Below are 17,791 nucleotides of genomic sequence, written 5' to 3'. Positions count from 1 at the left end.
GAAAAAAGTGAGGGAAGAGTTTTGATTGGGTGACATGAGAGATATGAAGAATTACAGCATTTCTGTGCTTTTGATAGCTGCAGACTCTGGAGTGCATACCTTTTGCTCTGCTAAAGACAAAGTGGTGTGTTTCTGAGACTGTTTTGAAACTCATAAAGTATTTGCTAAGGTGAGAAAAGATTCATTTAATTTAGATAGAGAATAGTGTGCTTTAAGGAGAAAATTATGAAGAAAGTTGTGTTTTTAAAATGTTGCTTTGCCTCAAGTGTTTTACAAATAGATTTTGTTTCTTTGAGAAATTGTAATTGGAGAAAATGTGAAGTATTAGTGCTGACAGGGTGTTTTTGTGCATAGGAGCTGTGCAGTGTTTTCAAATTATGACTTGAAAATCGTTTTTGAGGAAAAGGAATGCTTTTAACATTTATGAGAAGGACATAATGGTGTCTGCTTCTTTATAAGGCATTGGAGTGTCTCTGATGTTATTTTTCCCATTTTAATGTAAGACCTTTCCCCGTGGTGCAAATTCCTTGTAAATATGCTCCCACCTGTGCTTGGCAAATTTAGATTTTGAATGTTTGAGTTACATAGCCATGTTAAAAGTGACCCTAAAATGCTGCAAAGGCAATCAAAAAACGCTTCCATGTGTCTTAAGGACATTTTAAGTCATTTCCCCATGTGCAGTGTTTTCAAATTATGACTTGAAAATCGTTTTTGAGGTAAAGGAATGCTTTTAACATTTATGGGAAGGACATAATGGTGTCTGCTTCTTTATAAGGCATTGGAGTGTCTCTGATGTTATTTTTCCCATTTTAATGTAAGACCTTTCCCCCGTGGTGCAAATTCCTTGTAAATTTGCTCCCACATGTGCTTGGCTACTTTACATTTTGATAGTTTGAGTTACATAGCCATGTTAAAAGTGACCCAAAAATGCTGCAAAGGCTTTAAAAAAACGCTTTCATGTGTCTTAAGGACATTTTAATTCATTTCCCCATGAATGTAGGTAGGCCTCACCTTAAACAAACCTCTGGATAGGACACACCTTATCGTCATCCTGAATTAATCATTTAAAATGCTAGGGACAGATTTATGATAGGTGTATGCCTCTTTTGCGCCACTGTGCGTCACTTTTATGATGCAGTGGCGGTGCAAAAGATTTGCTATGTGGCGACAAAATTACAAATTGATGCATCTAGGCAGATGTGTCATGCTGTAAAAAAAACGTGCCACATGAAACCGATGCAGCAGTGATGCAAAAGATGGACCATGTTGCAAGACAGGCCTCACTTCATCTCCAACAAGATAAGAAGCTTAGGGATAGATTTATGATGACTGGTGCATCCCCAGGGATGTGCCAGTCATCCTGCGCCGCTGTTCCGCCACCCATGGTGCGCTGCATTTACAATGCGGCGCACCATGGGGCAAAAACAGCACAGATGCGTGACGCATCTGTGCCGTAAAGGTGGCGCATTGCTGGAACTGCATCGCAAGTGCCATGCAGCTCCAGCAAGGCTTAGGGGTGCCCCATCTCCATTTAATCTGCAACCCTGAGTAGGCCTCACCTTAAACAAACCTCTGGATAGGCCACACCTTATCGTCATCCTGAATCAATCATTTAACATGTTAGGGACAGATTTATGATAGCCGTGTGCCTCTTTTGTGCCGCTGTGCGTCACTTTTGTGACGCAGCGGCGGTGCAAAAGATTTGCTATGTGGCGACATATTTAAAAATTGATGCATCTAGGCAGATGTGTCATGCTGTAAAGTCCTGTGCCACATGAAACCTGCGTCAGTTTTCATATAGGTGTTTTGTTGCAAGGTATGCATTAATTTGCAAGAAAGCCCTGTAAAACTAACACAGTGAAATTTAGAAGATTTCACTGACTCAGCTTTATAGCATTGCTGAATCAAATCATTACGCCTGTTTGAAAAAGGCATAAGGAGTGATGCACCATGCAATGTGTGGCTTGCTCCTGTGCATTGCAGTAGACATGTTGCGCTTACGACGTGATTCCTGCAATGTGCTGCTTTTGCGGCACAGATGCGTGACACATCTGTGCTGTTTTCACTCAATGGTGCTCCACATTGTAAATGCGGCACACCATGGGTGGCAGAGCAGCGGTGCACATTAACTGGTGCATCCCTGGGAATGCGTCAGTTAACATAAATCTGCCACTTTACATTTAAGTATGAGCAGGGGACACAGAGTTGGTGAGGCTTATCCAAGGTTAAGAAGAGATGAGTCCTGTTCACTGAAAACTTGGACATAGGCCTTACCTCCTCAGCATCGCTGGTCATGGCTAAATAATAGCTGCAAAATGTTACTCTTGTTAAACAATTTTACTATTATAGTCTCTGAGATTTGTGCCTTACTCTGCAACATCTCATTGTTGTTCTCTTTCTTTAACCCCTTCGACGCTCATGACGAGCTGGGCTCGTCATGAGGTAGCCTCCTCGCACGCTCATGACGAGCCCAGCTCGTCACGTAACATGCGATACCGCAAATCTCAGCGTACGGGCGGAATTCCGCCCGCACGCATGCGGTTAAAGATAACGACAACATCAACATGAGCGACAATCAGCAATCAGTTGATCTCGACCTCATAATTGAACTCGTAATTGAAACATCAGTGGAAGTAGATCCCTTGGATGATTTAAATCCTGAGGATGAAGAAGAACATGATGAGGATGCAGATTTGTCAGAATTGTATGACATAGGGTGGGAAGCTGACGTGCTTGAGCCTATGGAACTATAAACATTTATTTTTAAAAATGTATAATAAATGAAAAGTAAAAATGTAAACCGTTTCATTTAAAAATAAAGACACCGTCAAAAACAGGTTATGTGTAGTGTCTTCAATAAAATATTAAAATATGCTCATAAAAACAGCACAGGTAAAATGAATATGAATTCCATTTCTTTTCTGCTATTTCTGTATTCTAAATTTGCCAAGCACTAAAAATGTCAAGTAGTGTGTTAAGTTTTTGATGACTGTTACTGTTTGGTAATAGTGGTTAATAACATTTTTTATTATATTTTACCACATATTCAACTGCAGATCATTTCAAGATTTCAGCATGCCAACTAAAGAAAGACTTAGAAAGGCTGCAAAACGTCAAAGACAGCAGGTAAATGATATAAAGCATCAGTCCTCTAAGAAAAAAACTTGTCAAGTCACCAAGAAAGCACCGGGTAAGAGCACAAAAACATTTATAAGAAATATTTGTAGTAAAAAAAATATTACTACAGAAAATGTTTCAGTCCAGAAAAAGAGAAGCATTTTAAACGGAAAGGAAAGGCCAATCAAAAATGTTACTGCTAGAGCAAGAGATAACTCTGTGCATGATAGTAGAAGGAAACAACAGTTTAGGGACATTCATAAACGAATGTTCCGCAACAGGATAATTGGCAATTTGTTAAAAAATATTAAGAAAGGTCAACAGAAAGTGGTTTTTTATAAGAGAAAAAAAAAAGTTGAGAAAGTTATTGATCAGGCATTTGAAATTAAACGTAAGTTATTTATTTTGATAATCAATAGAATTAGGAAGCTAAACAAGGCAATTTATGATTTCAAAAGAAATAGTAGATAGAAGAGAATAGTTAATCGTAGTAATTGTTGTGAAGTTTTTTCCGGAGAATGGATGCATAGTTCAAGTTGTGAGGCATTTTTTAATGAGGAGAGTTTTTTCCAGGATAATGATTTGGTGCATGCAGTTGACACCAGTGGTCGAGCTTATGAAGTGAAAGATGGTTGTCCAGTTGAAAAAGAAAAACTTGTGACAACAGAGACAGAAGAGGTGTTAGGTAATGAGGTTTTAGGAAGACGTCCTAAGGGTCCTGTGTACACCTGGAAGTGTAGTAGTATTTGCAGTGTGCGACAGGATTCCATCAATTTGCTTTGTGATTTTGTACGGACATTTAATAAGAAAAGTTTGAAGCAGAAAATGAAGTTGTTGCAAGAATTAGATCCTTGCAGAGTGAGAGAAGTGACAGGTTTGCATGGTCATTCACTGGCTTGTCTTTCCAGGAGAGTATGCCAGAGTGTTTTTCATCATTTCAGGATGCTAGCAGTGCATCATAATAAAGTGAGGAAATTAGTTAGAATGTTGTATTATGCTAAGAGTCCAGCAATTATGCGTAAACAATTATGCGCTGCTCTTTTGCATGGTTCAGAAGTAGATGTGAAGAATATTTGTGCAGAAATTGAGTTTGGTTACTTTGGAAGTAAAGAGGAGAATGTTGAAATTGACCAAGAAGAAGAGCGTAATGTGGAAGATAGTGTACAGGTTTCCAGTACAGATAATTTTCAGAGGGAAATTGCGACGTTTCAGGTGAAATCAAGTGAGAGGCCTAATTTCACTTGTGTGTGTTGTCGACGCACTTATTATAAGAATCAGACTAAGTTAGTGGATTTATATGCAAAAAGTGAAAGGGAAAATAATAGTGAATGGAAGGATTTCACAACATATTTGAGGGTAGAAAATTGTTTTGATTTGGGATCGGATCAACGTGTGTGTACTTATTGTTGTAGCAAATTAAATCAAAACCAGATGCCTGCTAGAGCAGTTCATAATAATCTGGAATTGGTTGAGATTCCTTCTGAATTGAAGGATTTAAATACTTATGAATCTATTTTGATTCAAAGTATCCATCCCTTTCAGGCTATTGTAAGAATGGAGCCAAAGACAAGGAAATTGCCTCCATCAGATTTACAGGGAGGATTAAAGGGAAGAGTTGTTTATTTGCCTCTAGATTTGAAGAAAAACATTAACACAATTGGAGTAGAAAAAGTGGAAGAGGAACCTCTGGTTATCTTAGTTAATGGGGTTCCGACAAAGAATAAGAAAATATGGCAAGATTTAGTGGATGTTAGGAAAGTCAAAAAGGCAACATTGTATTTGAAAAAAAATAATAAGTACTATAAGAATGTTTATGTTGCAGAAGAGGAAGTAAGTGAGGAAGAGGATAGCGATTTGTGTGCTGGTCAAATTGAGAAAGTAGAACCCTCTACTAGTGAAGAAATATATGAACATTATAGTGTTCATCCTTTGCATTCCAAGGAAGTCATGGGGAATGCTATTGAGTTGTTTCAAATGAAACAAGCCAAAGGGAGTCCCATTAGTGTTTGGGAGGAATTTTTGGAAGCTCGGTGTTTCCCACAGCTTTTTCCAACAGGTCAGGGAGGTAGATATGATGAGCGACCTCATCAAATTCCTGCTTCTGAATACCGGACTTTGCGATTGTATGCAGGAGATGCTAGGTTTCGACAATGTATTCCCTATTGTTTTCATCTCCTGTTTGAAAGCGATCTGTCTGGACTGTCATATGCAGTGAACCACATCTTGAAAAGTGGTATACACATGCAAAACATCTCGGCAAGTGACTTTATGGATAAAGTCAATGTCCAAGACAGTATTTTAGATTCTCACCTGATTAATCTCATGGCGTGTCAGCGTGGTACTAATGAGTACTGGTACCGTCGTCATGGTGATTTAAAATGTATGCTGAGGAACTTAGGAACTCCCACATGGTTCCTCACTCTGAGCTGTGCCGAGTATGGCTGGGAAGACTTACTTGAATTTCTACGAGAGGCAAATGGAAACATCGAAAACATCGAATTCAAGACACCCGGAGAACTGTGCTCTTTGGATCCAGTCAATGTATGCCGGTACTTCAATCATAGATTTGAAGCTATGATGTCTTTCATCATGAATAAGAAGAATCCACCTCTTGGAGAGGTGTTGGATTTCTTCTGGAGAAAGGAGTACCAAGCAAGAGGTGCTCCTCACATACATATGCTGTTGTGGATCAAGGATGCACCTAAATTTGGAACAGATCCAGAAGACTCAGTGATGAGTTTCATACAACAGTATTCTACGTGTGCTGTTCCAAACGCAAAGGAGAAGAAAAGCCTAAGAGAAAAAGTTCTACGTTTCCAAAGCCATCGTTGTGGAAAGTACTGTCGTCGTAAATTCCGAAACAAGGACAAGTTCTACACCAAATGTCGTTTCGGCTTTCCACGACCGGTGATTTCTAAAGGAAGAGTAAACAGTTTGATGTCTTCGCTGCGACATAATGTGATGAAGAAATCACCTAAAAACACATACAATTTGAAGAGGAACGAAGAGTCCAAGTACATCAACGACTACAACCCGGTGATTTTGTCCATGTGGAATGCTAACATGGATATACAGTTTGTGGCTGATAACTGTATGGCTGTGGCTCGGTATGTGACATCTTACATCACCAAAAAAGAGAAGACAGAATTGAAGGATATGTGGGAGGACATTTCCCATGAAAAGAGCCTCAGCAAGAAGTTGTACAGTTTCAGTCTGAAGATGTTGTCGCATCGAGAAATCGGAGCTTACAAATGTTCTGACCGGTTGTCTTCAGCAAGTCTCTATGCCAAATCCAGGAGTATCGTTTGGGCGAGTCTTGGTCTTGCTGCAACGCGTAATCGAGTTCTGAAACCTGTGCGGGAAATTGAGTATTTGGCGGAAAAGGAGCCAAACAGTACCGACATTTTGAAGACCAACATGTTGGATACATATTATCCAAATCGAAGCAGTCACCTCGAGAATGTTTGTCTGTATGAGGTTCTTCAAAATTACATATTCAAGAGGAATATCAAAGAAGATACTGAGAAAGGAGTGTATGTTGTAATTGGAAGTGAGGGATGTCTGGTCAAGCAAAGAAAATGACACTTGGTAAACCATCGAAAATTGAGTGGCGAATCTCCTGAAAAAAAGGAGTTTTTCTATTTAGCACTTTTATAACTTTTCAAGCCTTGGCGTGCAGAAGAGGAACTGCTTGGAGATTTCCTCTGTTACGAAGGCTCTTTCACTGCCGCCAAGGAGACCATAGAATGTCCTGCTTTTCCCAAATATGTAGAAATGTTGAATGTGGAAATCGAGCAGGAAGCAACGATTGCAGCCGAGATTACCAGAGACAGTTCTCAGGACAGTCAGATTTCTGCTTCATTGAGTCAGGATCCACTAGGAGGACCTGTTATCGAAAATGAAGCTGCCACTGCTATGAATGAAGTGGAAAGAGCCATGGCACATGCTCAGGAGGATGCGGTTAACTTAGAAGAGTTGGAAAGACAACTCAACGTTGAGCAGAGGAAAATATATGACGAAGTTACCATGCAAATTGATCATGGATTAAGTCATGACAAGAAAGAGTGCTCATGTACGTCGTTGAAGCCTGTCCGACTCTACGTGAGTGGAGAAGCGGGAACTGGAAAAAGTTTCCTTATTAAAGCAATTTCATGTTATTTGCAGGAAAGGACTGAGTCATCGCTGTCTTGTGTTGTCACCGCTCCAACTGGACTGGCAGCACATAACATTAAAGTGATTACTTTACATCGTTTACTGATGCTGCCAGTGGAGCATGACAACAAATTACAATATCACAAGCTATCTGGAGGTGCTTGTTGTGAAGTTTCAAGAATCTTGAGGAAAATGAAAGTTCTTATCATTGACGAAGTAAGCATGGTTTCCAATGTCATGCTTGCCTTTGTGCATTTGAGAATGCAAGAAGTTCTCAAAACAGAGTATGATGTGTTATTTGGTGGCAAACACATCATTGTTTTCGGAGATCTTCTGCAGCTGACACCAGTGAAAGGGCAACCTGTGTTCAAAATGCTCACGCATGAAGATACCAGGAAGTGCCTAGGGAGCATTGGCAACGTCAATATATGGTTAAACTTCAATTATGCTGAACTGCATGAAAATATGCGTCAGGCGAAGGATGAAGTTTACAAGAATATTCTACAAGATGTTAGAATCGGAAAAGTGACCGAGCATGGGAAAGAAGCTTTACATGCACGATTACTGTCAAATTTATATCCAGAACAAGATGTTGTGCCTGAGAATATTTTTCAGAAAATTACTGAGAAGAAATCTGGAATATGTTTGATGCCAACTCTTTCAGAATGTGCCATCTTCAACAACAAAATGTTGCATTTAGAAAAGCAAGAGATTGTGAAACTGGAAGCTATTGACAGAGTAGAGCATATGGGATCAACAATTATTTTGTCTGAGAATTTGAAATCAAAATTGGATTCATTAGAGAAGGCTATATCTAAAACTGCAGGTTTTGAAAAGAGTCTGAATGTGTGCTTGAACTGCCGTATAATTTTAAGAAGGAATTTACATGTTGAAAGAGGTCTGGTAAATGGATCAATGGGTAATGTTGTTGATTTTGTGAAATACAGAAATAGAGATGGAATTGAATTTTTAAAAATTAAATTTGATGGCATTGAAGAAGTACAGCTAATTGGTCGTTGTTCTGCTAGATTTTTGCTTGTAAAAGACTTATATGTTCGCCGTAAGCAGTTTCCTGTTTGCTTGCCATATGCGGTGACAATCCATAAATCACAAGGTTTAAGTGTAGACAGTGCATTGGTGAATATTGGCAGTTCTGTGTTCAAGGAGGGTATGGCATATGTGGCATTGTCAAGAGTTAGAACTTTATCGGGATTGTACTTGATTGAGTGTGATGTCACAAACATTTGTGCGGATCTAGATTGTGTTAAGGAATACAATAGGTTAAGAAGAGAGTATGCGCCACATTTGCCTCAATATCCTTTGTTTGAGAAACGTGTGGTAGGCCGGAAACGAAGAAATGTGACCTATACTGGGGAGGTTGTAGCAAAAAGACGAAAAGTCGATGAACCTGAAATTATAAGAAGAAACAAAAAGGATTCTGTTGAAGATGTTGTTGGTTTTCAATTTGAAAACACTTCTGGTGTCAACTGCTATGCTAATGTAGTGGTTAATGTTTTGTTTTCTCTAGAAAATGTAAAAGAAGAGATTGTGGTCAATTCTGATCAAAGATTATGCAGTTTGTTAAATTCTGTGTTAGAGAAATGTAGCACTGATAGAACAAAAATAGAAAGTGTGTCTGAAATTCGAAATCTGTTAGACAGATGTTCAGGCCAAACACAATTCTCTCAAAATATTCAGCAAGATTGTCAGGAGTTTTTAATGTATATGCTTGATGTATTGCATGCTGAAGGTGTAGATGTAGATCACCTGTTTGGGCTTTCTTATCAATGGCAGCATGACTGCGAGAACTGTAGGGTATCAAGTAGTAGTAGTGTAGACTCAGAAAGATTTATATATTTAACTTTGCCAGACAGTAAATCAGTCTCCTTTAATAAGCTAGTAAAAGCAGCTGATCACAACATGGAATGTAGCCAATGTAAATCTGAAATGATGTCAACCTTATTTATACGAACATATGGCCAGTATGTCATTTTAATGTTCCAACGATGTAGGTCTGATGGAACAAAATTGACAACTTTAATTAAAAATTTTGTGGCTTCACAGTTGTCAATATCAGGAAGGACTTTTGTAACTGTAGCAATTATATATCATGACGGTCCTTCAATAACATCAGGACATTACACAGCTTATTTAAAGTCTAGAAATGGCTGGTCATTCTGCAACGATTCTGTTTTAATTTTCCCAAAAAAATTGCCGTATGACCTTAAAAATTCTTACCTGGTGTTTTTAAAACCAACATTTTAGGGAAAGAATCTCGGGATGTGCTCTGAGGAATTTCAAGAAGTTCTAATGGCTCCTACACGATTTGGCCTTGAGGATAAGTGTAGTACAGAGACATAACTTCTTACCATAACACTGGACGTCATGGAAAAATAAGTGCACTTTGAATGAGTTCAGAAAAACTATTTCTTTTTATAAGCTAATTCAAGCAGCCAATCAAAACATGGAGTAGAGGGAATGTAAGTCTGCAATGCTGTCTACTGTTTTATATTGCTTTGTGATTAAAAGTGATGTAGAGAATTAAATAATTGTAGTAGTCATAGAGGTAGTGTAAGTCTGCTTCATAGTAAGCAGTATTAGTGTCATAGGAAATGTAGAACATGAGTGAGCAAGAAGGGTAAGATATTAGTAGTCCAGGATTGTGAAAATGATCTTCAACATTTTAATTCTGAAAGTTGCGGAAATACAACATGACGGGATTGGCTTAGAAGAATTCCAAGAGTTATAAATGGCTCTGACATGATTTGGCCTTGTGGAAACGTGTGGTAGAGAGCGAGAAGTCATTTATTGTATGTAACATATTTTTCAAAACGATGGAGGTTTTCTTTCAGAAAGTGGCGGGCTGAAAGTAATAACAGCACAACAGAGTGTAAGCTGTTCATAGGACATCCTTCGACGTCATGGAAAGTAAGTTAATTTTAAGGAGTTCTGAATTCTGATTTGTTATGTTGTATGGGTTTTTTAAACACAATCATTTTGATTGTGTTTTTTTTTCCCCGCTGTTATATGATGAATACCTTCAAGTCACTGTTTTTAGTGAAATTTGATACATTCTGAGAACAGCAAAAATAAACCATTTAACATGTATAATTAATTCTGTACTGTTTGCATTTATGATGTACATGTAGAACTGTGTAGGAGGCATGGAGAAGGTGAGGCTTCTGTAAGTGTCAAAGTTGTTGCATACAGTGCTGCACTTCTGGGTACTGTTTCATATGCTGGACTACATCTGCACTATGAGATACCTAAGCAAAGGCAACACAGGTGATGTGATTGTGAAATGAGGAAAAGAAACTCCACATTTTTCAATTACATCACCTGTGTTTCGTAAGTTTACGAATGACATTGTGCAGATGAAGTTTAGGTCTGTCCACGGACACAAAAGAGGTCTGGCCCTTGTTCAAGAGTGAAGTGGATATGACTTACTTCATTGGTAGGCCTTCACATGTATTATCTCCTCTGTATTCTTCAACAAGCATAAATTTGATATGCAATCCTGAGTAGGCCTCACCTTAAACAAACCTCTGAAGAGGCCACACCTTATCGTCATCCTGAATCAATCATTCCAAATGTTAGGGACAGATTTATGATAGGTGTATGCCTCTTTTGCACCACTGTGCGTCACTTTTGTGATGCAGCGGCGGTGCAAAAGATTTGCTATGAGGTGACAAAATTACAAATTGATGCATCTAGGCAGATGTGTCATGCTGTAAAAAACCCGTGCCACATGAAACCGATGCAGCAGTGATGCAAAAGATGCACCATGTTGCAAGACAGGCCTGACTTCATCTCCAACAAGATAAGAAGCTAAGTCTTCTGTAAATGTCAAAATTGTTGTATATATATATGGCAACCAATCAATAACCCATATAGTTAATCATATAGCTACTGATCAACACATGCAGCAGTTTACAGAACAACAGACATAATGATGCACAAATTAAGACAGTTTAGTCACTAACCCATGCACTCAGTGAGACACATTTAATCAGTCACTCATACAGTCAGTCATGCCCCTACAAAATCCTTCATCAAGACACTTATACATCCACTCATTCTTCAATATGTAAGACATATTTTAACTTTACAGAATTATACAGTCACTGGATGTAGTCATCAGTGATGTCATCAGTGATGTCATTTGAGATGTCATCAGTGATGTCATCAGTGATGTCATTTGAGATGTCATCAGTGATGTCATCAGTGATGTCACTGACCATGTCATGAATGATGTAATATGTGACATGATCAGCAGTGGATTGCGGGTGCGCGATATATAGTTAGTACAACTAACTATATATGGAATTTCAATGGTTTTGTGTGAGTAAAATAAGGTTTTTTAAATGCTAATTCCTAACTATATATGGTCTATAACCTATGGTTTTTTCAGTGAATTTTCAAGGTTTTGTAAATGCTAATTCCTAACTATATATGGTGTATAACCTATGGTTTTTTCAGTGAATATATATATATATATATATATATATATATATATATATATATATTCACTGAAAAAACCATAGGTTATACACCATATATAGTTAGGAATTAGCATTTAAAAAACCTTATTTTACTCACACAAAACCATTGAAATTCCATATATAGTTAGTTGCACTAACTATATATCGCGCACCCGCAATCCACTGCTGATGATGTCACATATTACATCATTCATGACATGGTCAGTGACATCACTGATGACATCACTGATGACATCTCAAATGACATCACTGATGACATCACTGATGACATCATCAGTGATGTCATCAGTGATGTCAAATGAGATGTCATCAGTGATGTCATCAGTGATGTCATTTGAGATGTCATCAGTGATGTCATCAGTGATGTCACTGACCATGTCATGAATGATGTAATATGTGACATCATCAGCAGTGGATTGCGGGTGCGCGATATATAGTTAGTGCAACTAACTATATATGGAATTTCAATGGTTTTGTGTGAGTAAAATAAGGTTTTTTAAATGCTAATTCCTAACTATACATGGTGTATAACCTATGGTTTTTTCAGTGAATTTTCAAGGTTTTGTAAATGCTAATTCCTAACTATATATGGTTTATAACCTATGGTTTTTTCAGTGAATTTCAATGGTTTTTTAATAGCAAATATCTATAGCTGTAAAATGTATTCTTATTTAAATCCAAAAATATATTTTATATGTTTATTAATAATTTTTTTTAAATATTTTTTTTGTTTCGCTCCCGGTCCGCGGACCGGGAAGCTTCCCGTTAGCTCAATTTGATGCCGCGACCCGGACCGCGAACCGGTAAAAAATCAACATAGTGACGGTATCGCGTTGCCGCGTAATGCGTCTTATGACGTACTGCGTTAGCGCACCCGGAAGTGCCCCGGGGCGCGGACCGAGGCGCGAAACGCAGCTCCCCGGAAGCGATCCGCGGCGCTTCGTGAAAACGCGACGTATCGCGTTGCCGCGTAATGCGTCTTGTGACGTACCGCGTTAGCACACCCGGAAGTGTCCCGGGGCGCGGACCGGGGCGCGAAGCTTAGCGACCCGGAAGCTAACCGGGGCGCGTTCCGCAGCGCGTAACATGAGCGTGAGAGGTCATGTGACTTGTTAATAAAACTTTTCATTGGTTCATTTCACTTTTGGTTTCATAATGATGTAAGGCTAGGTCAGGTGACCTAAAAATAACACTTTTCATTGGTTGAGAAGTATTGTTTTTCCCAAATGATGAAAACCCCTCCTTCTTTCCTCACTCTGACTTTCATCATTGTGAGAGGAAGACCTATTTTGCTTGTTGGAAAATGGCTTCATTGGTAGCTTCAGCTGGTGGACCCCCACCACCACCTCCACCTCCTCATGGGAAGAGAGGACCACCTCCCCGGGTCATTACCAACACTGAGGAGGAAGATGAAGAAATGGATGAGGAGGGAGAAGAACCACAGTTCTTAGAAGAGGTGCCCCGGGTTTCCAGAAAGAAAGCCAGTTTCATCTGGCAGTTTTATTCGATCCCTCGTGGCCAAAAAAAAGTCAATGCGAGGTATGTCACCTGCCGCATATGCAAAGAACAATTGTCCAGAGGGACGGACAAAAAATATAGCTATGGAAATCACACAATGCACAGGCACATGACAAGGAAGCATCCACTAAATTACAGCCGGGCGGAAATAAGGGATATGCTTGACAATCCAAGACCAACTCCTGTGGCCAGACCAACAATACCGATTTCTCTAACACCAGAAGAGGCACGGGAAACTGTGCCAAATATTCAAGAAAATTTTGGGCACATGATTCACTTATGTATGCACTGTCGTGCATTATTAGCTTGTGGCAACATGAGCATCAATGCACTCAACCTGGCGTATGAACACCATGATTGCCCTAACCGCCCCCAGTAATTTTATTTTGCTCCTGTTGAGCCCTTTTCAACGCCTGTTTTTTGTTGTTTCCCCCCCCCCAAATAAAACCAAAAAAAATATAAAATCGTTCAAAAAATACAAAAAAAACAAAAAATGTTCAAAAAATAAAAAAAAATATAAAACAACAAAAATATAAAAAAAAGTTCTTTTCAGAACTACCTTCCCTTTCAAAAAAAATTGCTAGAATGTTTAGCACTCTGGCAAGCTCTATTTCTTTTGGTTCGCTCCCGGGTTAGCTTCCCGGTACGCGGACCAGGAGCTAACCAAAAAAAAAAAAAAAAAAAAAAAAGTGTAAGTATAAGGAAAGTAAACAGAGAGTGATGTTAAAAGAAAGACAGCTATAGGGAGTAAAGAAGAGATACTGTTTAATAGATCTATTTACCGAAGAAAAGACAGAAGAGGGTATAATTGTGAAAAACAAAATAGATAACGAAGTGAAAGAAAAAAAAAGAGAGTATAACATTAACAAAGAAGAGTTTCTTGGAGAATGTGAGTGAATGTTCAAAATAAGATTAAAACATGAGGAATAACAGAGAGAAAAAATAGAAAACAGAAACAAAAAATAACAGAAAAAGATTAATTGAAACAGCAAAGAAATGTAAGTAACATAGAGCCATATCATCAACATAGGCAATAAAAGTTTTGCAGCTTTTATTGGCAGAAATGTGTCGCTAAAGCTGCTTTTGTGGCAGAAAACTGCCGCTAAAACCACTTTTGCACCAGTTTTCTGCCAATAAAAAGAGCAATAATTTTATTGGCTGTGTTCATAATATTCCCCTTAGTGTGCTTCAACTACACAGAGAAAGCATTATGAACAAGTAGTGATAGAGTGATCAGTCAAAGACACTAAGAGTAATAGAGACGGAGTGAGTGAACAAGAGTGAGGAACTATGAGAAGAGAGGGACTGAGGAAAAGAGTGGAAGGAGTTGAGTAAGTAGGTAATAGAGAAAGGAATGAGGAAAGTAGCAAAGGCAGGAAACTGAGGGTTAAAGAAATGAAGCTGTGGAACTAATAGTAGGTGAATGTGATAGAAATGTAACGAAAAGAATACAAAACATTTACCTTATAATTGTCGTTAAATTACTCACTTTTTGTTTTTATACTTTCAATCTGTGAAAGAGAGAACAAACATTTGAAAAATATTAAAACATGTATTTAAAAATTAGAAAAGACAAGGGAAAAGATTGAAGGACAAACAGTTTTTCAACAACTTTGACACTTACAGAAGCTTCTGCTTCTCCAGGCCCCCTACACAGTCCTAAAGATATACATTTTAAACTAACAGTATCTTGATGCAGATGAAGTGAGGCCTATCTTAAAACATGGTGCATCTTTTGCATTGCTGTTGTTTCAGAAAAGTGTCGCAAGACACTAAAATTTTAAATAATTGCTTCAGGATGCCAATAAGATGTCTACTATCCAGAGGTTTGTTTGAGGTGAGGCCTACTCAGGGTTGCAGATGAGATTTACACTTGTTGAAGAGTACAGAGGAGATAATACTTGTGAAGGTCTACCAATGAAGTGAGTCATGTCCACTGCACTCTTCAACAAAGTCCAAACCTCCTATGTTTCCCTGGACAGACCTAAACTTGATCTGCACAATGTGATTCGTAATGATAGGAAACACAGGTGATGTAAATGAAATACGTGCAATTTATTTTGCTCATTTCACAATCGCATCACTTGTGTTTCCTTTGCTTAGGTATCTCATTGTGCAGATGTAGTCCAGCATATGAAAGAATACGCAGAAGTGCAGCACTGCATGCAACAACTTTGACACTTACAGAAGCCTCACCTTCTCCATGCCTCCTACACAGTTCTACATATACATCATAAATGCAAACAGTACAGAATTAATTATACATGTTAAATGGTTTATTTTTGCTGTTCTCAGAATGTATCAAAATTCACTAAAAACAGTGACTTGAAGGTATTCATCATATAACAGCGGGGGAAAAAAAACACAATCAAAATGATTGTGTTTAAAAAACCCATACAACATAAGAAATCAAAATTCAGAACTCCTTAAAGTTAACTTACTTTCCATGACGTCCAAGGATGTCCTATGAACAGCTTACACTCTTTTGTGCTGTTATTACTTTCAGCCCGCCACTTTCTGAAAGAAAATCTCCATCGTTTTTAAAAACACGTTACATGCAATAAATGACTTCTTGCTCTCTACCACAAGTTTCCACAAGGCCAAATCTGGTCAGAGCCATTTATAACTCTTGGATTTCTTGTAAGCCAATCCCGTCATTTGGCATTTCCGCAACTTTCAGAATTAAAATGTTGAAGATCATTTTCACAATCCTGGAATAGTAATATCTTCCCCTTCTTGCACAGTCATGTTCTACATTTCCTATGACACTGATACTGCTTACTATGAAGCAGACTTACACTACCTCTATGACTACTACAATTATTTAATTCTCTACATCACTTTTAATCACAAAGCAATGTAAAACAGTAGACAGCATTGCAGACTTACATTCCCTCTACTCCATGTTTTGATTGGCTGCTTCAATTAGCTTATAAAAAGAAACAGTTTTTTTGAACTCATTCAAAGTGCACGTATTTCTCCATGACGTCCAGTCCTATGGTTAGAAGTTATGTCTTTGAACTACACTTATCCTCAAGGCCAAATTGTGTAGGAGCCATTAGAACGTCTTGAAATTCCACAGAGCACATCCCGAGATTATTTCCCTAAAATTTTGGTTTTAAAAACACCAGGTAAGAGTTTTTAAGGTCATACGGCAATTTTTTTTTGAAAATTAAAACAGAATCATTGTTATTGAAGGGCCGTCATGATATATAATTGCTGCAGTTACAAAAGTCCTTCCTGATATTGACAACTGCGAAGCTACAACATTTTTAATTAAAGTTGTCAATTTTGATCCATCAGGCCTACATCGTTGGAACATTAAAATGACATACTGGCCATATGTTCGTATAAATAATGTGGACATCATTTCAGATTTACATTGGCTACACTCCATGTTGTGATCAGCTGCTTTTACTAGCTTATTAAAGGAGACTGATTTACTGTCTGGCAAAGTTAAATATATAAATCTTTCTGAGTCTACACTAGTAGTACTTGATACCATACAGTTCTCGCAGTCATGCTGCCATTGATAAGAAAGCCCAAACAGCTGATCTACATCTACACCTTCAGCATGTAATACATCAAGCATATACATTAAAAACTCCTGACAATCTTGCTGAATATTTTGAGAGAATTGTGTTTGGCCTGAACATCTGTCTAACAGATTTCGAATTTCAGACACACTTTCTATGTTTCTTCTATCAGTGCTACATTTCTCTAACACAGAATTTAACAAACTGCAAAATCTTTGATCAGAATTGACCACAATCTCTTCTTTTACATTTTCTAGAGAAAACAAAACATTAACCACTACATTAGCATAGCAGTTGACACCAGAACTGTTTTCAAATTGAAAACCAACAACATCTTCAACAGAATCCTTTTTGTTTCTGCTTGTAATTTTAGGTTCATCGACTTTTCGTCTTTTTGCTACAACCTCCCCAGTATTGGTCACATTTCTTCGTTTCCGGCCTACCACACGTTTCTCAAACAAAGGATACTGAGGCAAATGTGGCGCATACTCTCTTCTTAACCTATTGTATTCCTTAACACAATCTAGATCAGCACAAATGTTTGTGACATCACACTCAATCAAGTACAATCCCGATAAAGTTCTAACTCGTGACAATGCCACATATGCCATACCCTCCTTGAACACAGAACTGCCAATATTCACCAATGCACTGTCTACACTTAAACCTTGCGATTTATGGATTGTCACCGCATATGCCAAGCAAACAGGAAACTGCTTACGGCGAACATATAAGTCTTTTACAAGCAAAAATCTAGCAGAGCAACGACCAATTAGCTGTACTTCCTCAATGCCATCAAATTTAATTTTTAAAAATTCAATTCCATCTCTATTTCTGTATTTTACAAAATCAACAACATTACCCATTGATCCATTTACCAGACCTCTTTCAACATGTAAATTCCTTCTTAAAATTATACAGCAGTTCAAGCACACATTCAGAGTCTTTTCAAAACCTGCAGTTTTA

At 38.1% G+C, this 17,791-nt stretch overlaps 1 protein-coding gene across 11 annotated transcripts in view; it reads left to right on the top strand.

The window, feature by feature from the left end:
• DCDC2C (doublecortin domain containing 2C) overlaps positions 1-17,791 on the top strand; it is a 5,988,712-nt gene that overhangs the window by 3,359,886 nt on the left and 2,611,035 nt on the right. The window lies entirely within an intron of this gene.

The sequence above is a fragment of the Lissotriton helveticus genome, chromosome 6, assembly GCF_964261635.1.
Source record: "Lissotriton helveticus chromosome 6, aLisHel1.1, whole genome shotgun sequence".
NCBI lineage: Eukaryota > Metazoa > Chordata > Amphibia > Caudata > Salamandridae > Lissotriton > Lissotriton helveticus.
This window is presented reverse-complemented; position numbering and strand designations above follow the sequence as displayed.